At 38.6% G+C, this 20207-nt stretch overlaps 1 protein-coding gene and 1 pseudogene across 5 annotated transcripts in view; one reads left to right on the forward strand and one right to left on the reverse strand.

Moving 5' to 3' along the window:
• RNGTT (RNA guanylyltransferase and 5'-phosphatase) overlaps window positions 1-20207 on the reverse strand; it is a 185938-nt gene that overhangs the window by 121479 nt on the left and 44252 nt on the right. The window lies entirely within an intron of this gene.
• Window positions 18043-18159, forward strand: LOC114231218 (U4 spliceosomal RNA; annotated as a pseudogene).

The raw sequence follows: 20207 nt of genomic DNA on the forward strand, positions 1-20207 counted from the left end.
GGAAAAGAGTGCTAATAGGTCTGTCCAATCTCCTACCCACATGCTATGTCCAGGAAAAAAAAAAAAAGCAACAAATGAAAGATAGAGCTGAATCAAGTTAATGCCAAGGAATAGAAGAAACATTAAATGAAGAGATGGAAGCTAACATAGTACATGACCCTAATATAATACAAGGTAATTTGTATCCCATAAACAAGTGTTCTACAGAGCAAATAGACATGTTTTGGCTAGGTGAAGAGAAATGAGACAGCTGATTATGGTAAAAGACGTGTGTAACAACAGGTTGAAGAGCAACAAGGGAGACCAAAGGGGCTACGGGCTACTGGTACATTTTGGGACTGGATTGGAAGCTGTTACTAATGTTTTCAAAATAATTAGTCCCAGCAGGTCCCTGGGGAGGAGGTGGAGAACTCGGGCCATTGCTCCATATTGTAACAGCGATAGCCCTCGTAGATCTAGATTGTGGAGACTCAGATTTGAGTAGGAAAAATAAAATAGAATAAGCCTCAGTCTGGACTGTCTGCATCTGACAGACTCCTCGACCAGGTCTGGCAGACAACAGGTATACTTAGTTCCCAAAACCCTCCTGCACATGCTTTTCAAACACAGCAATTCTCGATGGATAGGGAGAATCTAGGTTCTTAAAAGAAGTTACACTTGCCTTGGATTGTGTTTCAAAAGAATTTAAATCAACATAAGGAAAGGTCAAATAAAAAGCAATTGTGATATCTTCTGCAATAATGGTATTGAAGACACAATCCATCATATTGTTTAAGGACCTAGACCAGCATCTTGCAAAGCTTAGTATTTACTTTAAAAAGCATGTCATGGCAAAATAAATTAGGAAAATACTTTATCTTTCTTTAAGAAAGTGAAGATAAGGAATATTTAAGGTTATGAAAAAAACATATAATAAGTCTGTTTATCTTATTTGGCCCAGTTTTTACTAAACTTAATCCTGATATATTAATATTTAGCAGAGTAATTGTTCTATATTCACAATTTGAGGAAAGCTGATTTATACTGAAAACATTAGAATTCAGAAAAAGTGGTTTGTCTCTTCTGATCATATGATGATGACAGAAATTATATTTCCCTTTTTACTGGGTGACCAGAAGCTCAGAATTAAATATAATATTCAAATAAAATGCACATTAAATCCCAGGGTGCTGGTATATTTGCTTTACCTGGCATACTTATTTATTTTCTATTCAGATTTTGACACACTTATTTGACATATATGTGAAAATATCAGACCTTTTTTTTACTTCAAGTGGAATATCAATTAAGTCTTGATATTTTCTCTTAATTATTAAGAGAAAATACTGTAGCTGGTTTTGCTAAGTGGTTAGAGCGTTGGCCTGTGGACTGACAGTCCCAGATTCTATTCTGATCAAGAGCATATACCCTGGTTGCAGGCCAGATCCCCATTCAAGGTGTGTGTAGGAGGCAACCAATGGATGTGTCTCCCTCACATCGAGGTTTCTCTGTCTCCACCCCTCCTTTCCACTCTCTCTCTCTAAAAAAACAAGCAAAACAAAACAAACCAAAAACGTAAAAAATATCCTTGGGTGAAGATTAACCAAAAAAAGAAAGAAAGAAAATACTGTATTTATATACTTACACGAAAGCAGATTAAAAGGCCAAGGAATTAAGACCTTTAGTAGATAAAATTCTCTATAAAGGATTGCTCGTGGGAAACACTACTTGCATCTACAGAAATACTAGAGAAATTATCTAGCAGCTGATATTTAAGGATTCTTCTGCACATATAAATTTTTAGGCTTTGGAACACGTTTCTGGGGATATGATATATAATGTGAACTCCAGTATTTCCAAAACATGTGTTCTTTTGTTATATGATACCCATGAAAAGTAAGGATCTATTTTTTTTTAAAGTAAGGATCTATTTCATGTTACAGAAGAAAGGTAAAAATGTGGAAATATTTCCATATCACTTAAGTCTCTAACAACGGCCAGATTCTTTAAAAAGAGGCAACTATCCCATATACTGTCAGATGCTGACTTAGTATATATATACCTTCATACTAAGAGACATGCCATCTACTTCCTATTCTCCAACAGAGATAGATAAGTGTATTATGTTAAGTCCAGAGTTTACTTTCCCTTTGTATCTTCTCTCTCATAAGAAGTCACTGCCAAATCTCTAATACTTTTATACCAGCTACATTTCCTCTCATTTCTACTCCCAATAGAATTGGCACACAAGTCCCTGAAACCTAATTCTTAAGTTTGTCGAGATCCCAAAATAAACTCAGGTGTACTGAAATGTCTTACAAAGAAAATTCAGTTTGGAGCCACTTCCCCAGATACAATTATAAATCTCCCTGACGTGGTCCAGTTTGGTCAGACTCTGCCCCCTACCCACCAACACCTGTCAAACCATATCTTATTCTAAAAACAATGTAAGAACAGCTGACTTGCCAAACTTCCTTCCCCATGGGGGTTATACACACTGTGGCTTTTACTCTCACTAGCCCACTGGTCAGCAAACTTTACCTTTGGTAATCTCTTCTGGAAAGTTTATCAATGTCCTCTTTAACCCATTTTTTTTCCATTTCTTTAAACTTTAAAAAATGTATTATGTATATTTTTACAATTTTTTAATTCAAACTTTTTTAATTTTTAATTGATTTTAGAGAGAGAAACATCAATTTGTTGTTCCACTTATTTATTCACTCACTGGTTGATTCTTGTATGTGCCCTAACCAAGGATCAAACCCACAACCTTGGAATATCAGGATGACACTCTAACCAACAGAGCTATCTGGCCAGTGCTTATCTTTACAATTTTTTAAGTGAAAAAAATAAACATTTTCTTCCTTCTTACCTCATTCACTTAGTTTCTTAATGAGCCTAAGAAAACTCTGACCAAGGCTAGTGAGTGACACATTTGTATCAAGCAATATTAAAAGTCATGGTTTTTCATGCATCTTGACAAAATAAAGGATCAGTGTCAGAATCCTCTTCACAATCTCCATAATACTCTCCAGTGTTAGAATAGCACATTTTATCATTTTTCACAGCAGACATACACAGTAAGCAATTTAGCTACCTTAGGAATTAAACAAGCTTTATAATCTAGGTTGGGAGCCTAGCCACCATGTGGACTAGAAATCTATGGAAATACAACCTAAAGTTGTGTCTAACGTACATAACTTAAGGAACCTCAGAAAAAGACTTCAGATAACTTTAAATATCATTGTTTGCATCACCTCCACAAAAAGGTCAGTATGTAATCCTACATGTAAGCTTTACTTTCAAATAGCTATTGTCTGTTTATATAACACAAATTACAGTTCAATCCTTGAAAAAAAATTATTTGAAGTAATGTTTTACCTTATTTCATTTTCCCAAAAATTCAAAGAATTCATATTAAGGTCATTCCTATTTTCATATTAACAAATTAAAGAGAACACACACACATACCTCCTAACCTTTTAAAAAAAATTTAATGTTGATGTTAACAATCACTGAAATGAACACACAGTTTTAACATACTCTCTTCATCAAAAACAATCAAAAATTTTATTCAGTATTATGGAAGATTCCAACAGGTATTTTCATTTTGATTTACTGATTCTATAAACACAGCAATTTTCTTCAAAAGGATTAGCTCTTTTTTAACCTCATATCACATCAATTTAAAGTCATGAAGCAGATGTGATTGAAATTTTTATGGTCTTAAATTCACTTTAAGCCCACAGCTTCATGCTATTAGGTGATCACTTACATACACACAACAGTAATTAAGCAAACATCGTATATTATTTAATTTTAAGTTGCCAAGCCCATTCACTTTCCCACCAATTTAATTATCAAAGTTGTCTAACCAACCTTTAATCTTAGAATGTTAATTGTACATTAAATGGCAGGAAAGAAGCATGCCATTGAACATTTGGACAATTTGACAACATTTAAATGTCTTCTACCTAAGCATAGTCATCTTTATTTTGTATGTTGTTTATACAGCAAATTTCTACTATGTTCTGTTCATCTAAGTTTTATTTAAGGTTGGTACTTGGTAAACTGTCTATGGAAAAATCATCAAAGACTCTAACATTTATTTCAATTTAGGTAACTCATCCATAAGTAAATCTTAAAGACCTAAGGCAGGCATCCTCAAACTATGGCCTGCGGGCCACATGCGGGTGTTTTTGCCATTTTGTTTTTTTACTTCAAAATAAGATATGTGCAGTGTGCATAGGAATTTGTTCGTAGTTTTTTTTAAACTATAGTCTGGCCCTCCAACTGTCTGAGGGACAGTGAACTGGCCCCCTGTTTATAAAGTTTTGAGGACCCCTGACCTAAGGGTATCTACCATTTTAAAAAATTACAAATTCTCCAAGGCTTCTCATTAAAATATCATGTGCATATTTCTATTAACAGAATTAATAATTTCAAAGTACAGGTGTTTCTGTTTCAAGAAACCCCCTTCAATCAGCAAGACTTAGAGTCTTGTACAAAGTTTAAAAGTCAACACTATAAAAAGTTTGGTAAGGCGTAGGTGCAAGTGTCAGTTTCTACTTTTTTCTCTCCCATTCCACAGAATTAATGATATGTAACAGAGATAATCCTATATAATAAAGAGGCAATATGCAAATTAACCCTCACACCCTCGTGTCACAAGATAGCCGCCCCCATGTCATCACAAGATGGCCGCCCAAACAGTATGGAGTTTCCTCAAAAAACTGAAAATGGAACTCCCATTTGACCCAGTAATCCCACTCCTGGGAATATATCCGAAGAAACTAGAAACACCAATCAGAAAGGATATATGCACCCCTATGTTCATAGCAGCACAATTCACCATAGCTAAGATTTGGAAACAGCCTAGGTGCCCATCAGCAGATGACTGGATCAGAAAACTGTGGTACATCTACACAATGGAATACTATGCTGCCATAAAAAAGAAGGAATTCTCATCATTTGCAGCAACCTGGATGGAATTGGAGAACATTATGTTAAGTGAAATAAGCCAGTCAATGAAAGAAAAATACCACATGATCTCACTCATTTATGGGTAATAAAGAACATTATAAACTTGAAAAAAAAGATAGATACAGAGACAGTAAAGCATCAAACAGACTGTCAAATTACAGGGGGAAAGTTAGGGAGAGGTGGGGGAGATAAGAGATCAATCAAAGGACTTGTATGCATGCATATAAGCATAACCAACGGATGCAAAACTCTGGGGGGTGAGGGCATATATGGGAGTGGGGTGGGGGGTGGCAATGGTAAGATATGTACACATATAATACCTTAATAAAAAAAATTGAAAAAAAATAAAAATAAAAAATAAAAAATAAAATGAAGTCACCAAAAAAAAAAAAAAAAAAAAAGATGGCCGCCCCCACGTCGTCACAAGATGGCCGGCAGGGGAAGTCAGCTGGGGGCGACCAGGCCTGCATGGGAGAGCAGTTGGGGGTTATTGAGCCAGCAGAGGAGCAGTTAGGTATCAATCATGCTGGCAGGGGAATGGTTAGTTGTCAATCAGGCCGGCAGGGGAGCGGTAAGGGGGCTATCAGGCTGGCAGGCAGAGTGGTTAGGGGCAATCAGGCAGCCAGGCAGGCGAGTGGTTAGGAGCCAGCAGTTCCGGATTGTGAGAGGGATATTCGAGGGGTCCAAGATTGGAGAGGGTGCAGGCTGGGCTGAGGGACACACACACCCCCCCCTGCACAAATTTCATGCACCAGGCTTCTAGTCAGTGTATAATAATATATAGAGCAGATTTATTCTAAACCACCCAACAATAAAAAAAGAAAACAATTTAATTTGCTTACTTTGTTTACTACATGAATTGTCAATGGTAACAATGCTATCATTATGGGCTTTAAGAAGAAAATTCCAGTTTCAGAGACTGTAATTCCAGACTCAATCATGCTTTTATCTAGACCCTTAAAAAACAGGCAGGCAGAATAGAGCTGAAAATCTTAAATATTATGAGATGATCCTAACTGTCCAACTCCTGAGCATATACTTTAACTTCAGAATTACAACTTCTTTATCCCTTTTCAATTTCCCATCCTCCACTGCTCAAAAATTTGTATATGCTTGTGCTAAGCCTATGTATCTGTGCTATTACACCAATCTTGTCCTAAAATGCGTATCTTCAAACTCTTACTCAAAATTCCCTTCCATAAAAATCTCTCATACTCCAAATAACATGTCCTATTCAAATCAATCTATCATCCCAAGTTTTCCAAAAATTCTAAATCTATTACGCCTCTGGTAGAAGAGAAGCATACAGGGTTGAAGCAAGCAGAAGCCTGAAAATCCAGTTTGAATTTCAAATTTACTTTGTAATTGAACTGACTTATGGTTAAAATGCAACACACATTAAAAAATAATCTATATATATAAAAGCCCAGCAACCGGAATGGCAGAACAACCAGAACGACCGGTGGCTATGATGCACACTGTGGCAGCCAACCAGCCTGATCAGTCCCCCCGCCCGGGCCAGCCCAGCCCCCAATCGGCCCCCAACACTCATGCTCAAATTCGTGCACCAGGCCTCTAGTATACTATAAATTCACTTGCCAACATTAGTATTAAAGGTGTTTGTATTACATACCATTAATTATATATTAAGATTAAGATATAGTAAATAGGAGTGAAGATATCTACAGACAAAAGAGAAGGCACCAACATAGAAAGATATTTTGAGTATTCTATTGTAACTAAGAACAGACATTCCAGATAGGCTCTTCCTAGCTGTTGATTTTGCACAAATCACTTGACTTCTCTAAGATCACTTTCTCATCAGAAGTCTCCACCTCCTAAGGGAGTTGGAAGAAATAAATGAAACAGAGTGACATACCTCAATGAGGGGTTGGGGGGACAAGAAAAGACAAACCAAAGGACTTATATACTTACTAGTGGCCTGGTGCACGAAATTCGTGCATGGGGGGGTGGGGGAGTGTCCCTCACCCCAGCCTGCACCCTCTCCAATCTGGGACCCCTAGGGGGATGTCCGACTGCTGGTTTAGGCCCAATCCCTGTGGGATCTCTCTCACAATCCAGGACCACTGGCTCCTAACCGCTCACCTGCCTGCCTGCCTGATCGCCCCTAACCACTCTGCCTGCCAGCCTGCTTACCCCCAACTGCCCCCCCCACTGGCCTTCTTGCCCCCAACTGCCCCCCCTTGCTGACCTGATTGCCCCCAACTGCCCCCCCACTGGCCTGATCACCCCCAACTGCCCCCCACTGCCGGCCTGCTTGCCCCCAACTGCCCCCCCGCCAGCCTGATCACCCCCAACTGGCCTCCCCTCCTGGCCTGATCGCCTCTAACCGCCTCTGCCTCGGCCCCACCACCACGGTTTTGTCCAGAAGGACGTCCGGAAGGTCTCCCAGTCTAATTAGCATATTACCCTTTTAGTAGTATAGATATGCATAGTCCATAGACACGGGCAATAGGGTAGTGAAGACGTGGGGAAGAGTGGTGGATAGGGGCTGGGAGGAAGAAGGTAAAGGGTTGGGGGGGGGAATGAAAGATATCTGTAATACTATCAATAACAAAAGATTATATTTAAAAAAACAAATAAATAAATAAATCAGTACACCCATGTTCATAGCAACATTACTTACAATAACTAAAGTGTAATAATGTCCACAAGCAATCCTATTGTCCATTGAGAGATAAATGAACAAACAAAATGTGATCTATATACCCAAGAGCATATTACTCTTCCTTAAAAAGGGAAGAAAGTTCTGACATATTCTACAACATGAATGAACCTTGTATATATATGAAATAAGTCACTCACAAAACGACAAATACTGTGTGATTTCTCTTATATGAAGTAGTTAGAGTAGTATAAAATCAGAGAAACAGAAAGTAGAATGGTGGTTGCCAAGGGCTATAGGAAGAATGAAATAGAGAATTATTGTTGAATGGCTACAGAGTGTTAGTTTTGCAAGATGAAGAGTTCTGGAGATGAATGTCTGCAAACGTTATGAATGTATTTAATATCACTGAACCATATGGTACTTAAAAATGGTTAAGTCTACATTTTAGGTTATGTATATTTTAACACAAGGAAAGAAATTGGGGGGGGAAATGAGTTAATATATTGAAGGATACAGGCCCAGTGCATGAAATTCGTGCACGGGGGGGGGGGGGGGGGGGAAGGGGTTGTCCCCCTCAGCCCAGCCTGCACCCTCTCCAATCCAGGACATCCCTCTCACAATCCTGGACTGCTGACTCCTAATCGCTCACCTGCCTGCCTGCCTGGTCAACCCTAACTGCCCCACCCTGCCAGCCTGATCGCCCCTCACTGCCTCTGCATGCCAGCCTGATCACTCCTAACTGCCCCCTCGCTGCAAGCCTGGTCGCTCCTAACTGCCCCCCCTCCTGCCAGCCTGGTCACCCCCAACGCCCCCCTGCCAGCCTAGCTGCCCCTCACTGCCCCCCCTGCCAGCCTAATCTCCCCCAACTGCCGCCCCTGCTGGCCTAGCTGCCCCTCACTGCCCCCCCTGCCAGCCTAATCGCTCCCAACTGCCCCCATCTGCCAGCCTGGTCGCCCCCAACTGCCCCCTTGCTTGCCTGGTTGCCCCCAACTGCCCCCCATGCCGACCTGGTAGCCCCTCACGGTCCCCTCGCCGGCCTGGTTGCCCCACGCAACCTGCTGTTCAGTCATTTGGTCATCCCTCACTAACCCCCCTGCCGGCCTGGCCATAGGCAGCCATCTTGGGAGAACATGAGGGTTAATTTGCATATTACCTCTTTATTATGTATGATGATACTAGAGGCCCGGTGCACAAATTTGTGCACTAGTGTGGCCCCTCAGCCTGGCCTGTGGAGATCGGGCCAAAACCAGCTTTCCAACATCCCCTGAGGGGTCCCAGATTGTGAGAGGACTCAAAACAGGCCGAGGGACCCCACCAGTGCACAATCAGGGCCAGGGAAGGGCCGCAAGAGGGCTCCAGGGCGTTTCCAGCCCATGTCGCCCAGCCCAATCGGCTGGACCCTAGCAACAAGCTAACCTACCAGTCAGAGCGTCTGTCCCCTAGTGGTCAGTGCGCATCATAGTGACTGGTTGAACAGTCGAACAAACAGTTAGACACTTAGCATATCAGGCTTTTATTATATACTAGAGGCCCGGTGCACAAAATTTGTGCACTCGGGGGGGGGGGGTCCCTCAGCCCAGCATGTGCCCTCTTGCAGTCTTGGAGCCCTTGGGGGATGTCCAACTGACAGCGGGGAGCAGGCCTACGCCAGCAGTCAAGACATGCCTCTTACAGTCCAGGACCCCTCGCTCCTTACTGCCCACCTTCTCGCTACTCCTTACCACTTGGCTCGCTGTTCCTTAACGCTGCCTCAGAGGCGGGAGAGGCTCCCGCCACCACCACTGCGCTTGCCAGCCATGAGCCCGGCTTCTGGCTGAGCAGACCTCCCCCTGTGGGAGTGCACTGACCACCAGGGGGCAGCTCCTGCATTGAGTATCTACCCCCTAGTGGTCAGTGTGAGTCATAGTGACTGGTTGTTCTACCGTTTGGTTGATTTGCATATTAGCCTTTTATTATATAGGAAGATTATGTCCAAGGCACATAGTAATTACTTAATTAAGGCTGAATATGATTATTAGTAATACTAAAACTACTACTTTATGCAATCCAAAAGAGTTGAACTTACTGATAAAATAAACCCTGGATAAGACAGAAAGGATTAGTTTAAAACCCAGTAGGCAGAAAAGAGAACAACCCTTCTGAACAGATAGGAGAAATATATGCGTGAACACAGACATTCTGAATTGTAGAATAATAAACCAGAGGTAATTCCCTGTAAAGATTACCCACAGCCCACAAACTCAACCTTATAAGCATATTTACACAGTAAAAGACAGACAACTACAGTAAGTAGTTAATTTATTTTTCCATGAATCAGTGTAAGCCAAGTAAATTTTGTAAAATCAGAAGCTGCACTATTTGAGTGAGCAATAACTCAAAACAGAGAATTCAAACAATAAAATTTGAATCAGGTGGATCTCTCAATCTGTCTAGGAAACTGTTTCCTAAACACTAGAAAGATAAAAACAAACCTGAGCCTAAAATATTTTAATGTACTGAAACAGCTTCTTAAGATTTACTAACAACAATGATACATATAAATACACAACTTCAAAAGCTATTGGACACAATAGAAAATTATCATGTTTTTGTCCCACAATCTAGCTTATTAAAATAAAAATTAGTAACTGCATAAATTAAATAAAATTATAATTAACTCTATATAAGTTCATATTCCCCTTACCAACACAAAAGAAACATTAATTATTATCGTAACAATAAGAGTTGACTGATAAAGTCCCTTACTATGGACAAGTTTATACAATCAACAGAGTTTGAGGAAAATGTAAGATAGAATACCAAAGCATACCTTTCCACTAATGAAAAGAACTGTCAAAAATCAGGACTGAATTTATTTGCTCAGCAATTTGCATCTTGCTAACTGCCACTTCTGTGGGCTTAGAGTATGCTTCCTCCTCCTTTCCACCAATCTACAAAGAATTAGGGAATTACGGAATCATAAAGGGGTGGAAGTTCTTACACAGTCCCACCATACTAAGTGGTGTATACACATACATATGCAATCATACACATTTATCCCACCTCCAGCCCTATAACAATCCTAACAGCACATAAGGCATAAGAAAAACCAGCTAGCCCTAGCCAATTTGGCTCAGTAGATAGAGTGTAGACCTGCAGAATGAAGGGTCCCAAAGTTCAATTCTGGTCAAGGACACATGCCTGGATTGCAGCCTCGATCCCCAGTATGGAGTGTGCAGGAGGCAGCCAATCAATGATTCTCTCTCATCCTGGATGTTTCTATCTCTCTCCCTCCCTTTCTCTCTCAAGTCAATAAAAATATATTAAAACCTGTCAAGCCCTGCCAGTGTGGCTCAGTGGAATGAGCATCATTCCATGCACCAAGAGGTCACCGGTTCGATTTGCAGTCAGGGCACATGCCTGGGTTGCAGGCTTGATTCCCCAGTAGGGGGCATGCCTTCTGTGTCCCTATGAAAAACACTCTCTTACCATACTCCTATAGAGTATTTCAAAAAATACTCTCATCAATGTTTCTATCTCTCCCTTCCTCTCTATCTAAAAATCAATAAAAATCTATTTTAAACTTGAAGTAAGAAATTTTATTTAAAGCAAGCAACATCTTTTTTCATGTTATTTCTACTAAAACAATGAATATTTTTCTTAATTATTTTAGTGAAAGAGACAGACCTAATCTATAAGAAACCTGAAATAATTTTACTTTTAACACATACTATACTCTCCATAAATAATCCTATATAATAAAAGGCTAATATGCAAATTGATCAAACATCGCACTGATCACTAGGGGGCAGACGCTCAACGCAGGAGCTGCCCCCTGGTGGTCAGTGCACTCCCACAGGGGGAGCACCGCTCAGCCAGAAGCAGGGCTCATGGCTGGCAAGCACAGCAGAGGTGGCGTGAGTCTCTCGCACCTCCACGGCAGCGCTAAGGATGTCCTACTGCTGGCTTAGGCCTGCTCCCCGCTCCCTAAAGGCTCCCGGACTGCAAGAGGGCCTGGACTGCAAGAGGGCACAGGCAAGGCTGAGGGACCCCTCCCCCCGAGTGTATGAATTTCGTGCACCGGGCCTCTAGTTTACTATAAAGATCCTCAGTTATTTTAAATTTATAAATAAACTAATAGCCCAACTAAGAGTTGTTTTTTTAAGAAAGATAATTAAAAACACATGGAAGATGTGCAACATGATACTTGATTCTATATAATACTGCTTTATGTAAATAGGGAAAATGTGCATAAAATTATACCTAAGTGCACTAAATGTTTTAACCTTTTGCACTCGGATGTCGAGTATGACTCGACACGGTTAGCATCAGTAGCAGCTCTTTTTATACTCTTTGATGTATCAATAATTTGAAATATAAAAAAATCCAAATAAATAAGTTTGTATGAAAAGAAACTCCAGTTTTTTATTCTACTGCCGCGCTTTGTAAAATCTGGGGTATTTAAAAAATTAAATCCTGAGTAGAATAAAGGAATTGAGAAAAAAGCAAGCGAGTGCAAAGGCTTAAATAAGTCTTAATTTCTCCATTTATTAGCACATAATGTTTAATGGATCACACTATTAGAAATTAACTAATTCCCTTTGTTCGTGTTCTCACAAAAATACCAGGAGAAATTCTAGATGCACCAATCTCAACAGGTAAATACTAAATACAAGTGGCTAAATACTACAGAGACCACAAAAATAAGTATAGTATGAACTCATAAGATTAAAGAAACTGCCAAGGTTAAATCACAGAGTAGACTCAATGCGCAGTTGCTTAAAGTCTACAATTTAAACAGCAATTTTATTTGTCCTAGATGTACAGAGGGGGGCAAAAGTAGGTTTACAGTTGTTCATATGGAAAATAATACAATAATTAATAAATAATAAAACAAGAATATACCGTATTTTCTGGCGTATAAGATGACTTTTTAACCCAGGAAAATCTTCTCAAAAGTCAGGGGTCGTCTTATACGCCGGGTGTCATCTTATAGGGTGGGTATATCCCAAACTCTATATTTTAACTGGAAAAGTTGGGGGTCATCTTATACGCCCAGTCGTCTTATACGCCAGAAAATACGGTACTGTGTTTCACATATTCAAAACTATAAACCTACTTTTACCCACCCTGTATACTGTGTTTTGTACCTCTAGCCAGTGGTTTACATTTTATCAGGCTAATCTATACTAATAAAAGCCTAGATGGTCGTCACACCCTCACACCGTCACAATCCATCACCAGGGTGAGCGGGGCTTGATGCTGCATGCGTGGTTTGGGGGATGGTCCCAGTGGCTGCTCCACAAGACTTCCTCTGGGTTCCCACAGCCCCGCACGCGCCTCGGAGGCGGGACCCCTGGCTGTCCTACCTCTTTGGGGCAATCCATCGAGGAGCCCCAGATGGGTAGGCGGAGCCTACCTCTTTGGGGTGATCGATTTTGGGGCTCCCACACTGTGCGAGGCCTCAGGCCAGGCTGGGGGACCCCCTCCCAAGTGCACAAATTTCGTGCACCGGGCCACTAGTCTATATATATAAAAGCCTAAGCAACCATCCAACCTGGTAACTATGATGCACAATGACCACCAGGGGGCAGACGCTCAACACACAGGAATGGAAACATGGAATAGATTGATGAATCTCAGAGGGAAGGGGGGAAGGGGGAGGACGGGAAGAGATTAACCAAAGATCTTATATGCATACTAGAGGCCTGATGCACGGATTCATGCACTGGTGGAGTCCCTCAGCCTGGCCTTCTGGGATCAGGCCGAAACCAGCTCTCTGACATCTACAGAGGGGTCCTGGATTGCGAGAGGGTGCAGGCCAGGCCAAGGGACCCCACTGGTGCACAAATCTGTGCACCAGGCCTCTAGTATAACACATTAAAAACTTAAAACCATTCTTAATAATTCATGAGGAAATAAAATTTAGATCTTTTTTTAAATGCAAAAGTATTTTAAAATTAAATTTTCTAAATTGTAAGATGTTACTAAAATAAAATTTGTCCAAGAAAGCTCACCTGGCCTTGGCCAGGTAGCTCAGTTAGTGAGAGTGCCATCCTGATATGCCAAGGTTGGGGGTTTGATCCCCAGTCAGGACACATACAAGCAACCAATGAATGTATAAAATAAGTGGAACAAATTGATGTGTTCTCTCTCTCTCTCTCTCTCTCTCTCTCTCTCTCTCTCTCTCTCTCTCTCCTTCCCTCCACCCATCCCTTCCTCTAAGATCAAAAAATAAATAAAATTTTTTAAAATAAGAAAGCTCACCTGCCAGCAAAACTATCAGCAGCAACCATAGAACTGGGCTGAAAGCTAGAGATGTACTGTACTAACATGGGCTGCCTATAAGTTCTTCAAATTCACAATTTAAAAAAAGAGCTGTCAAAACTACTCACTTTTTATTTCTTTACCTAGTTTACAGGTACTAATTTGGGAAGCAAATTACCATTAACATGCAAAAACTGAATATACTTCCTCAAGAAAATAAAAATACTATATGATATATAACTTCTTAAAAAGAAAGCATATGGTTTTATAATTTTCTTTTCCAAAATATAATTGGGGTATACACATCAAAATCGCTGTTCACCCTGGCTGGTGGCTCAGCTATGAGTGTCATCCTGTGCACCAAAAGATTGTGGGTTTGATTCCCGGTTAGGGCACATAACTAGTTTGCGGGTACAATCCCTGGCTGGGGTGCATACAGGAGGCAACTGAACAATGTTTCTTTCTCCTCTCTCTCTCTCCCTCCCCGCCCCCCACTCCTCTCTAAAATTAATGGAAACATATTCTCAGGTGAGGATTAAAAATAATAATAACTATTCTTCATATGCAGTACCATGTATAATATCAAATGACTTTTCTACCCTATGAACCCAAATTTCATTATATAAAACTGAGTTTTTCTATTAGACTCCTTTGCTCCCAGCATAAACCACTGGGAACACAAGTTTCCAGAAGCAAATAAGACTCTTTTTAGGAAGGCCAAGAGACACATGAAAACATGTTCAAAGTCACTTATTATCCGAGAGATGCAAATCAAAACAACAATGAGGTACCATCTCACACCTGTCAGAATGGCTATCATCAACAAATCAACAAACAACAAGTGTTGGCGAGGATGCGGAGAAAAAGGAACCCTCGTGCACTGCTGGTGGGAATGCAGACTGGTGCAGCCACTGTGGAGAACAGTATGGAGTTTCCTCAAAAAACTGAAAATGGAACTCCCATTTGACCCAGTAATCCCACTCCTGGGAATATATCCGAGGAAACTAGAAACACCAATCAGAAAGGAAATATGCACCACTATGTTCATAGCAGCACAATATACAATAGCTAAGATTTGGAAACAGCCTAGGTGCCCATCAGCAGATGACTGGATCGGAAAACTGTGGTACATCTACACAATGGAATACTATGCTGCCATAAAAAAGAAGGAATTCTCATCATTTGCAGCAACCTGGATGGAATTGGAGAACATTATGCTAAGTGAAATAAGCCAGTCAATGAAAGAAAAATACCACATGATCTCACTCATTTAGGGATAGTAAAGAACATTATAAAGTGGTGAACAAAAAGATAGATACAGAGACAGTAAAGCATCAAACAGACTTTCAAATTACAGGGGGAAAGTTTGGGAAAGGTGGGGGAGTTATGAAATCAAACGAAGGACTTGTATGCATGCATATAAGCATAAACAATGGACGCAAAACTCTGGGGGGGGAGGGCATGTATGGGTGTGGGGTGGGGGGGTAATAGTAAGATATGTACACATATAATACCTCAATAAAAATATTAAAAAAAAAGACTCTTTTTAGAGACTTTAATATAGCAAAAATCATTTTTACAAAAATAGTTCCAAAATGATACTGCATGGTCATCTACAAATAAAATAATTCAGGTGCAATTCCCAAAATAACACATTGACATCACAATTGCTATGTTTTCAATACTGTTGTATACGGATCCCGCTAATCCTTATTAAATTCTTAATAATCCCAAACTAATATTTTGGGATGTATTAGATGTACAATACACTAGGAACAACTAGAATCCTGCTTCAGGAAAGCATCTTGAACTGAAGCTGGTCCTCTGCTGCCACCTAGTGAAATCATAAAATGCCAAGACTAAACCAAAAGTGACTGGAAAAATATTTCAATGATGAATCTTTTTAATAAGTCATTAAGATATACAGTTCAGAACATGGTCCTATCACTGCAGAAAATCTTAAAATATTTAATACACTGGATATTTTTACTTTAAAAATATGTATTCCCACAAATATATTCTAGAGCATATAGAATACAGCAATAAATTATAATGAATTGTCAGATGAATATTACTCATATGAAATATGTTATCTAGGATATATTATCATAAAAGCAAAATTTTCAAAACAATCAAAATTTCCAGCCATACAAGATTTTGTCAAATAAATTATGGTGCGTTATACAATGGAATATAATGATCCAGTATCCTTTTCCTCCCAATAATATCAAAATCATAACCAAGTTGTTGGGGTATTTTACGTATAAAGCCATCTGTGGGTTTTAAAAATGTGTCCACAAGTCTCCAAACTCTTCGACATTCTTCCCTTCAAAGAATTAATTTCCCTCTCCTTGCTGTGGGCTAGATTTCTATCTCACTTCCAACAACAACGAAGAAGATTATGGCAAAAGTGATTGTACGTAACTTTCTGAGATGAGACTAAATTAGATTATAAAAAGACTAGTACTTCCAGCTTGGATATCTTAGAGCAGTAATTTTCAACCGTTTTCATCTCATGACACACATAAACTAATTACTAAAATTCTGCAGCATACCAAAAATGTTATATTTTTTGCAAATCTAAAAAAAAACAAAAGGGTATAATTTTGATTCATTCACACCAGATGGCTACTGCTGTGTTAGCTGTTGACATTTTTTTATTTAACAATCTAAAGCAAGCATGTCAAACTCAAAGGTTAACACGGGCCAAATAAATAAGGTTTAAGTTTATGTGGGCCACAAAAAAACAAAAGCTTCGATTTTCATAGAAACACAGATTTCGAAAGAGACATGCTGAATACAAAGGGCTGAAATAAATTAGTAATTGTTAACATTAAATAATAGGGCATTTTAATAAAAATTAATATTTTTTTCTTGACCATTAACTTACCAGACACTGAATAACTGCACAATAAGCATACGCAAGTAAACCTATTTTTACTTGTTCTCTGAAAGCAAAGTATTTCCTGTTGCACACACCAAACAAGTCAGTACAAGACTAACGACGTGGCAATTGGCTGCTAAAATATTCGCTGCTAGTATTAGTGGAGAGAAATGGTACACCTGCGCATAAGGTGCGTAAGGGAAATGAATGCAACACGGTTATAGTAACCAGTCATTAGTGAACATTGCAGTTCGTTATTAATAATTATGTATAAGAGGATATTGTAAAAATTGTTATGAAATATTTATTAAAACGTTTCTTACATAACGTTATATTGGCTGGGCCGCAAAAATATTCATTGTGGGCCGCATACGGCCCATGGGCCGGCAGTTTGACATGCTTGATCTAAAGGTAAAGAGGTCAGAGCCCCTGAGTAGTCAGTATTGCATATTTTAAAAATTCTTGCAGCACACCGGTTGAAAATCACTCAGAATATCTACTTTCTCTGATCATATGCTCTGGGGGAAGCTGGCTACCATGTGCTAGGGACACTCAGGTAGCTATGGGGACCCACTTAGAACCCCAAGAGTTAGGGATTTTAAGCTGGAGACCTTTGAGATTCAACATATGCAGAACGAAGCCCTCTCAGAGCTTCCCTTATCTAAGAGCAGAAATTTAGGAAATGAGGCTGCCATAAATCTCCTTTTGGGAGCAGTTTCACTCCCAGGAAGGAGATTAAGAGTGAAACTATCTTAAATCCCCTCTCTGGATTATGGCCAAGAAGAAGAAGAAAAAGAAAAAGACCGTTAGCATCAGCATAAACTAACAGTACATAAACTTTCTTATTTCCCCTTTGTTACCCTAAAACCCATTTGTCTTTCCTAATAAAAATCTTTTTTCTACAAGTATTAAACACCAAATTATTCAAGAAAATAATGATCTTACATATAATATGTTAATACATGTAACATCATATTTAAAATTGTTTTTCTTGAGATATTAATGTTTATTGCATGTAAGACTGTTATATTTAAGATCGTTTTTCTTGAAAAAAAATTAAAAAGATTTATGTCACAAATCTGAAAAAAAAAAATCTTTGTTCTTCTCATAGAAGCTTTTTCTCCCCATCTATTCCCCTATTTAGTTGGTATATAAGCCCCTAACTTCAACCATTTAGTAAGCCACTTCTTTTATGCTGCTTACTTTGCTACTACTTGTATAATTGAAGCAAGTATTTTATTTTCTGGATTCTGGCTCCTCAGATGTCTCCATAAAAACTCTAAGTCTCCCTAGAACAGTATAAAAATTAATTTTTTTTTTCAGCTTTGCGCAGTGGCAGTATCATAGCCAATGAGGTTTATCTAAGGTACGGTTATTGCTAATTAAAAAAAAAAAAAAAAAAAAACCACTAAATATTTTTTTCAGGTATAATTTTATACAGTAGTGAGTTTCTAAATATTAGATATGATGTTATAGCTATAATTAATATTTACCAGTAAAATAAGATAGGAAGTAAGTTCTTATTTAATATCAATATTCAGTCAAAGTTCTTATGTTATATATCATAAGGAGCTATTTGCTTTGAAAAATAGAGCTAAATAGAAATTTATATTTGCTCTGATCTCTTCCCTCATGTGGAATTGAAAAACAACTAAGTGAGCAAGTCTAAATTAAAGTAGCATATGCAGTACTTAATTGATCATAATTTGATTTACTCATTCTGTTCCTAATTGCATAAAAAAACACAATTTGGATTTTGTACTCCACTGAAAATTATTCCAGAGACATCTGAAACCTCTTTAATATTCCACTCAATATGTAAGACTTTTCTAGTCTAGCGTCTCATTACCTTACCCACCCTATTCCTGTCTGAAAATTCAGCTCCAGTCATTAGAATAAGTATCTGCTGCAAACATTATTAATGAGATACATATCAAGGGATCCAAGAAAGCTACTAACTACCTGAACATTATATAAATCAAGCACCCTGTTATAACAAAGGCATGGGGCATGATTTAATGAGAGGAGGGGAAAGGCTTAATTTACCTCTTAAATTTGTATTTAGTCAATTACTTAAATTATAAAAAAATCTTGTCAAAGCACCAGGAATTAGCAATAACTTACAATTATAGGGGAGGCCGGGGGAAGGTCAATGGGGAAAAAAAGGAGACATATGTACTACTATTTGTAATACTTTAAACAATAAAATAAAATTTTAAAAAATAATAAATTTAAAAAATAAAAATAACAATTTACAATCAATGAGGGAAAGACATTTCAACTTTTTAATTTACTGAAGTAAATTTTTTTTAAAAAAATGTCTTATATTAAGCTTATGTTTTCCTACCTGAAGCTCACTTTTTTTAAAAAAATATATTTTATTTATTTTTTACAGAGAGGAAGGGAGAGGGAGAGAATCAGAAACATCGATGAGAGAGAAACATCAATCAGCTGCCTCCTGCATAACCCCCCACTGGGGATGTGCCCGCAACCAAGGCACATGCCCTTGACCGGAATCGAACCTGGGACCCTTGAGTCCAAAGTCCAATGCTCTATCCACTGAGCCAAACTGGTCAGGGCTACCTTAAGCTGACTTTTACACTTTCTTATAAAGAAAAGAAAAAACATTTGAGATGTAAAAATAGTCTTTTAAGGAGAATGTTTTCAATCAACTTTATAAGTTGACAAACTGTCTTATCTTTATAAGTTGACAAACTATGACCCAAGGGTCAAATCTGACCTACTACCTGTTTTTGTAAATAAAGTTTTATTAGAACACAGTTATGCTCCTTTGTTTATATAAGAGCAGCAGGATATAGCTGCTTTTGTATTACAATGTCAGCACTGAATAGTTGAGACAGAGACCACCTGGCCCACAAAACCTAAAATATGTACTATCTGGCCCTTACAGAAGACATATGCTGAACCCTGGATTAGACAAAAAACATAAAGCTGGGAATTCTGTCTTCAGCACTCCTAATCCATTCAGTACCTGACATAGAGCTGGAGTAACAAGTTTTCAATATAATTTCTGGATGAATGAACAAAAGAGACTCCCAGACCAAAATTCAGGAAGAATAAATCTGTCTACAATTCCCTCCAAGAAGCATAATACAAATATATCTTGCTTACTTAAACAGATGTGTTATAAAATCTGACTATAACTTAGATTTTCGTAAGTGCCTAAGTAGCTTTTTTTAATTCCTGAAATAATTTACCTTGCATATTTAGTTTGTGTGTTTTTTTTCAAGCAGTGTCTATATACTAGGTGTACCAGTTAATAATGTGGATTTTTTTCAATAGACGGAGTTACACATATGTTGATATACATGTGATTTGATATGTATGCTATTTTGTTGTATTGACAGCAAGCTTCAAAACTTCATATGTCAAATTTGCTTGAAGGTGTTAACATCATAGATATTTTTATGCTTAAAAATGTCGAATTTCGTGCCAAAAAAGAGCATTTGTAGTGTACTTCGGGAA

The sequence above is a fragment of the Eptesicus fuscus genome, chromosome 10, assembly GCF_027574615.1.
Source record: "Eptesicus fuscus isolate TK198812 chromosome 10, DD_ASM_mEF_20220401, whole genome shotgun sequence".
Lineage (NCBI taxonomy): Eukaryota > Metazoa > Chordata > Mammalia > Chiroptera > Vespertilionidae > Eptesicus > Eptesicus fuscus.